This window comes from Petaurus breviceps, unplaced genomic scaffold, assembly GCF_028583685.1.
Source record: "Petaurus breviceps papuanus isolate PSGF00001 unplaced genomic scaffold, PetGlider_PUasm1.0 685, whole genome shotgun sequence".
NCBI classification, from domain to species: domain Eukaryota; kingdom Metazoa; phylum Chordata; class Mammalia; order Diprotodontia; family Petauridae; genus Petaurus; species Petaurus breviceps.
In genome coordinates, this window is record NW_027186455.1 from 3084965 (window position 1) to 3091630 (window position 6666).

At 40.4% G+C, this 6666-nt stretch overlaps 1 protein-coding gene across 1 annotated transcript in view; it reads left to right on the forward strand.

Annotated features, from left to right (window-relative positions):
* The window catches only part of LOC138174102 (serpin A11-like), a 32567-nt gene that overhangs the window by 1218 nt on the left and 24683 nt on the right, over positions 1-6666 (forward strand). The gene's annotated exons all lie outside the window — the stretch shown is intronic.

Genomic DNA, 6666 nt, shown 5'->3' on the forward strand with positions numbered 1-6666 from the left:
AGAGGAAAGATATAATCTCAAGTCATTCGGAATCTGAGGCCAGCTTTTATCTACTACATCATCCTGGTTCTCACTGCTCCTTATTATGATCTATAAACCGTGTGATCATGAAACATTGACATCACAAGGTTTCTGGCTTTAAGAACCTTCAAACATGAGTCCAACTCCTTCATTTTAGAGATAAAGAAACTGAGGAGTAGACAAATTAGTTGGCTTGTCTAAAACCACACTGGTAGACAAGTAGCTGAGCCAGAAACAAGAATCGCAGGCTCAGCTTTTATAGGGACCTAAGATCCCATCCAGTCCAACTCACATCTGACCAAGAATCTTCTTTCCAACATTCCCAACAACTGGTAAGCCAGTCTTCACTTGAAGATCCCCAAGGAGAGACAACCAACTCCCTCCCAAGGCAGTGAATTCCAATTCATAATAGCTCTATTTCTTAGTAAGGTTTTCCTAACATTGAGCCTAAATCTGTCTTCTGCCCTCTAGGGCCAAGTGAAACAAATCAAATCTCTTATCAACTTTGAAATATTTTATAAACTTGAAGACAATTATCACTTTTATCATTCCTCATTAATGAGTGCCAAAAATTAGAGTTTATTTATGTTTAAATTGCCATTTTTTTTTGCTTTTTTTTTGAGGAGGGAAGGTAGGGCAACTGGGGTTAAGTGACTTTCCCAAGGTCACACGGCTAGTAAGTGTTAAGTGTCTGAGGCTGGATTTGAACTCAGGTCCTCCTGACTCAAGGACTGGTGCTCTATTCACTGTGCCACTTAGCCACCCCTTAAATTGTCATCTTAATTCAAACTGTCTAGTAGTCAAACATATAGAGTCTATAAATACTTAATTGGTAATATTTTTCATTTCAATAATATATAGCTTTTACTTACTATTTGATATGTTTTACAAAAATATGCAAACAACTATGTACAAACAAGATGTGTATAGGTAAACTGAAGACAATCTCAAAGAGAAGGAAGGCATTGTAATTAAACAGGGCTGGGAAAATGTTTCTTGTAAAAGGTGAAACTTGATTTGAGGGTTGAAGGAGGCCAGGGAAGCCAGGAGACAAGAGATAAGGAAGGAGAGATTTCAAGGCATGGACAGTCAGTGAAACTGCTTGGACTTGAGAGATGGAATGTTGTGTATGAGGAACAGCAAAGAGGGCAGGGTCACTAGAATGTAGAGTATGTGTAGAGGGAAACAAAGTGATTGGAAATTTAGCAAGCGGGCAGATTATAAAGGGCATTTAAAAGCCAAATGTAGAATGTTTTATTTAACCTTGGGGGAAATAAAGAGCCACTGAAGTTCATTAAATTGGAGGGGTGGGGAAGGAGAGAAGTGGCATGGTTAGACTTGCACTGTAGGAAGATCAATTTAACAATAGAGTGGAGGACAGAGTAGAGTGGGGAGAGACTTGAGGAAGGGACAACAATCAGAAGACTATGCAATAGGGATGAGGTGATGAGGGCCTGTTCTAGGGTGGTGCCAATATCAGAGGAGAAAAGAGGACATACATGAAAAATGCTGGAATGGCACAATCACCAATACTTGGCAATAGATTGGATGTGGGGGGTAAGAGACAGTAAGGAGTTGAGGATGGCATCTAGGTAGGGAGTTTATGTGACTGAAAGGATGGTAGTACCTTTGACAGTAATAGGGGAGTTTAGAAGAGGGGAGAGTTTGAGGGGAAAGATATCAAGTTAAGTTTTGTATGCATTTCATTATGTTTCACTTTGTTGAGCTTTGCAGGTATTTCAGGGTTTGTTCGTGTTTTTTTACAAAGTGAAGATCTGTGGCAGCCTTGCATAGAGCAAATCTATCTACACTATTTTTGCAACAGAATGTGTTCACATAATGTTTCTGGGTCACATTTTGGTAATTCTTATAATATTTCATTATTATCATGTCTGTTATGGTAATCTATGATTAGTGATATTTGGTATTACTATAGCAATTGTTTAGGGTACCACAAGCTGCACCCATATATAATGGCAAACTTAATCAATGCATGTTGGGTGTGTTCCGACTGCTTCACCACCATTCCTTTTCTCTCTCTTTCTTTGCACCTCCCTATTGCCAAAGAAACAATAATGTTGAAATTAGACCAATTAATAACCCTATAATTGTGTCTGTGTTCTAGCGAAAGGAAAATTCAATGTGACAAACTTTATCATTGTCTTATGTTAAGAAGGTACCACAGTTGGGGCAGCCAGGTAGCACAGTGAGTAAGAGCACTGGCTCCAGTGTCGGGATGACCTGGGGATCGAATCCGGGCTCAGATGCTTAGCACCACACCCAGAAATAACTGTCCATGTAACCTTGAGCAAGTTACTTAACCCTTATTGCTTTTAAAAAAAAAAAAAGTACCACAGTCACCCCAGCCTTCAGCAAGCACCACCCTAGTCATTCAGCGGCCATCAACATCGAGGTCAGATCCTCCACCAGCAAAAAAAGATTATGACTTGGGGCCGCCAGGTAGCACAGCGAGTAAGAGCACTGGCTCCAGTGTCGGGATGACCTGGGGATCAAATGTGGGCTCAGATACTCAGCACCACACCCAGAAATAACTGGCCATGTAACCTTGAGCAAGTTACTTAACCTCAATTGCTTAAAAAAAAAAGATTATGACTCCCTGAAGATGATGATTAGCATTTATTTTATCAATAAATTATCTTTAAACTAAGATACACATATTGGTTTTTTTAGACATAATACTATTTCACACTTAATATACTACAATACAGTGTAAACATAACTTGTATATGCACTAGAAAACCAAAAACTTAATGTGACTCACTTTATTGTGATATTCACTTTATTGTGATGAGCTGGAACCAAACCTATAAAATCTCTGAGGTATGCCTATATGCTGAGTTTGAGGTATCTATAGAAAATCCAGTTTAAGGTGTCCAATAAGTAGTTGGAAATGTGAGACTGGAGATGAAGAGAAAAGTTAAGGCTAGATAAATAGATCTGAGAATCTTCTGAATAGAGATGGAATCCATGAGGTTTGGTGAAGTCACCAAGAGACAGTATAGATGGAGAAAAAGGCCCAGGATAGAGAAGACAGTCAAAGTTAGTGGGTACAGCCTGGATGAATATCCATCAAAGCAGATTGAGAAGGAGCAGTATGGAGAGGAAGTTGTTTGTTACTTAATGAAGCTTGGTCCAGAGTGATCTTAATAGAAACTGTAATTCTGGGTCTAGAGTTTTATCACAGTTTGAGGATGAAATTCTTTCTAGCTGGTTTTACACCAACATCTGCTGAAAGGGGCCAGACATTAGCTCCACAAAAATGACACAGCTTGTGCTCACATCATGTCAACCTCTAGTGAGAAAGCCAGAAGAAGAGAGAAGTTAATTCATCAGAAATCAAGCAGAAAAGCAAAATTCAAGGTAGGTAGTGAGGGAGCAGAGCCAAGATGGCAGAGTAAAAGCAGGAACTAATTTGAGTTCAAACCCCAATTACCTCCAACACCTGTTAAAAATGACTCTAAATAAACTTTAGAGCTACAGAACCCACAAAATGACAGAGTGAAACAAATCTCCCACTGAAGGCAGCCTGGAAGGCTGACAGGAAGGGTCTATTGCACCAGACTGGGAGCACAGTGTAGGCCCACTTGGGCCGCACCAGCACAGACCAGCCAGGAGCAGACCTCAAGGGACTGCATCACTGGCAGCTGTGGCAGTTTCCAGACTTCTCAACCCCTAAACACCAAAGAGAAAGTAAAAGGTCAGTGGGACAACTCTGTTGGACCTGGGTGAGAGAAGAGAGTGGTCTGGCTGCTGCCCTAGGGGTGGCAGAGACGGTGGAGGCTACCGGGGCAGCTACTTCCAGAGCTCTAGGTCCACAGATGGTGGGTCTACCAAGCAGCTGATCAGAGGGCAACTGCAGGAATATCTTTGCTGGTGGTGAAGCAGGATTCTCTTACCTTGCCTGGCTTGGATCTTCATTACAGTCTTGGGTGGCAAGTCTGGGGTGAGGAGTGCTGGCATGGCAGAGCTTGTGGCAGCTCTGGAGAGGGCATCCTCCTCATGGTTCTGAGGCAGGTGCCTAGAAGAAGCTCTGACAACAGCTGCACAAAACCCCAGAAATTTGGGACACAGCACTCTCAACTCTGGAATCAAAGTTCTACTGTTGCAAAGAGCTCAAAAGTCAAGTAACTGGCTGGAAAAATAAGCAAACAGAGGAAGAGAAATCAGACTATAGAACTGTTCTTTGGTGACAAAGAAGACCAAAACATAGAACCAGAAGAGGAAAACAAAGTCAAAACTCCTACATCAAAAAGCCTGCAAGAAAAATATGAACTGGTTGCAGGCCATGGAGGAGCTCAAGAAGGATTTTGAAAATCAAGTAAGAGAAATGGAGGAAAAATTGGGAAGAGAAATGAGAGTGATGCAAGAAAATCATGAAAAACGAGTCAACAGCTTGCTAAAGGAGACCCAAAAAAAATGCTGAAGAAAATAACAACTTAAAAAATAGACTATCTCAAGTGGCAAAAGAGATCCCAAAAGTCATTGAGAATAAGAATGCCTTAAAAAGTAGAATTGGCCAGATGGAAAAGAAGGTTGAAAAACTCACTGAAGAAAATAATTTCTTCAAAATTAAATTGGAGCAAATGGAAGCTAATGTCTTGATTTTACTCAGTAGCGACCCACTAAAGATTTTTGAAAAGGATATCTCTAACCAATAATACCTGGATGGAGGCTTCTATTCTTCATTTAATTTATTGACTATTGGTCATTTTCAATAGATACTTCACAGTACATTAAATACACTGGGAAATCAATATATTTTGCCTTTGTTTACGCCTTTATTCTCAAGGCTGATGGTCATTTTGGACATATTTTTGGTGTCTTAAAACACACATTAAACATAGTTAAATATATCATTATGGTGAAAACAGAAGGATTATCACAGATAGTATCTGCTCATTAGTTTATCTTATGGATATTATAAGTTAATGGCTATTAAACATTATGCATATATTTATAGATTTCAACCTGATTCTTAGGGGCAGAGATAAATGAATGACAGGAATAGGAGTTCCGTGTGTCTGAATGAAACCTCTTGTATTACAGTCTAAGAAGAAAACTCTGGAGGAGAGCTTAATTGGCCAGAGCAGGTAAAAATGAAATTAACTTTCACAGATGTCTACAAAAGCAACCACTGGGGTAACAAGGATGAATACAGCTGTTGTGGCACCCATGGGCTGGTTTTGCGATAGCTGCTAGGATGGTGGCTACATCACAGTGGTTGTGGGACGGAGACAGAGAAGCCTCTAAGCCTTTAACAGGCATTTTGTGATGTGAGTTCTGAGACTAGAGTCTGAGCATTTCAGGTATGGCTCTATCAGGCAAGCCTCCACTCTATAAAATAGGGAACTTGGCGAAGATAAGAATGAGAGGAAGGAGAGATGAGAGGAGCTGTGCGACTTGAAGGGCTGACATTGCTGGTATTGATTGCTGTTTGGAATCAATAAAAGGATAGTAAAGGCTTAACTCCTCCTAGGTCTGTCTGTCATTAAGAACTTTCTACACAATTTTTCTTCCTCTACTTCTTTAAACTGGTTCTAATTCCTGATTTCTGTCTCCTATAGTCATAGTTAGATAGATATGATCCATAAATGACAGACACAAATGATTCAGAGCTCATCGCTATTTATTATTTATATGTAGAGTGAGAGAAATGGAAGACACTGGTGAATAGCTTAGTATATTCAGGACTCAGGGGTTTGAGCTTCCGACCAAAATGCTAGGATTTTCTTTCCAAGCTAGGAGCTGAACTGATTGAGATGGGAATGTTTGGTTTTTTTAATTTTACTAAATAGTAAAAACTAGGTAAACAACATGACTTAAGACCATGCACTGTCGGGGGCCAGTCTCTGAACCGGTCCATACATGGGAAAACTGGTTCAGGATTTCTCTTAAGTGAGCTCCCCATGAAGGCTATATTATGTCTTAAGATTGGCTCACCATCTCTTCCTGACTTGCAGGAGTTTAGGATGTGATAAACGAGTTGTGACCCAGACATAAATGCATGCAAGGGAACAAGGACAATAAAACACATTGAATTATGTAAGTCATCAAGGACATAAAAACATACAGATATGCTAAATGTACAAGGACAGTAAATATTTTTGCATGTATTCCTAAGAGAGGATTGCTTTGCATTCATTATATAAACCCTGCCCTCTGAACAATAAATTAGAAACTGCTATGACAGATTCTCACCTGGCTTGCGTCCACCATTCCACACTTCTCGGTTCAGCCTGTGCCCGTTTTGATGCAGGCATCAATGCACCTCTAGGCTTATGGAACAACTGGTTAGCCAGATTGAGGTGGCTCAAACGAATTAACTCAGGAAGGCTTCTGCTGTATAAAGAGAAGGACAGAAAAGAAGTGTAGACCAAGAAAAAGTCACACCCATTGACACCCTCAGTGAGAGGAGAAAGTTGTAGTCTGGAAAGAAGTTGACTAGCACATATACCTGGCAGGGAAAGGGAATGGGGGGGAGGGGGAAGAATGAGGACTCTTCCTTTCATTTTCTCTTCCTGCTCTAAACCTCCAAACCTCGCAGGAGTAATAGTAGTAATGGTGGTGGTGGTGGTGGTAGTAGTAGTAGAAGTAATGGTAGTAGTAATAGTAGTAGTAGTAGTA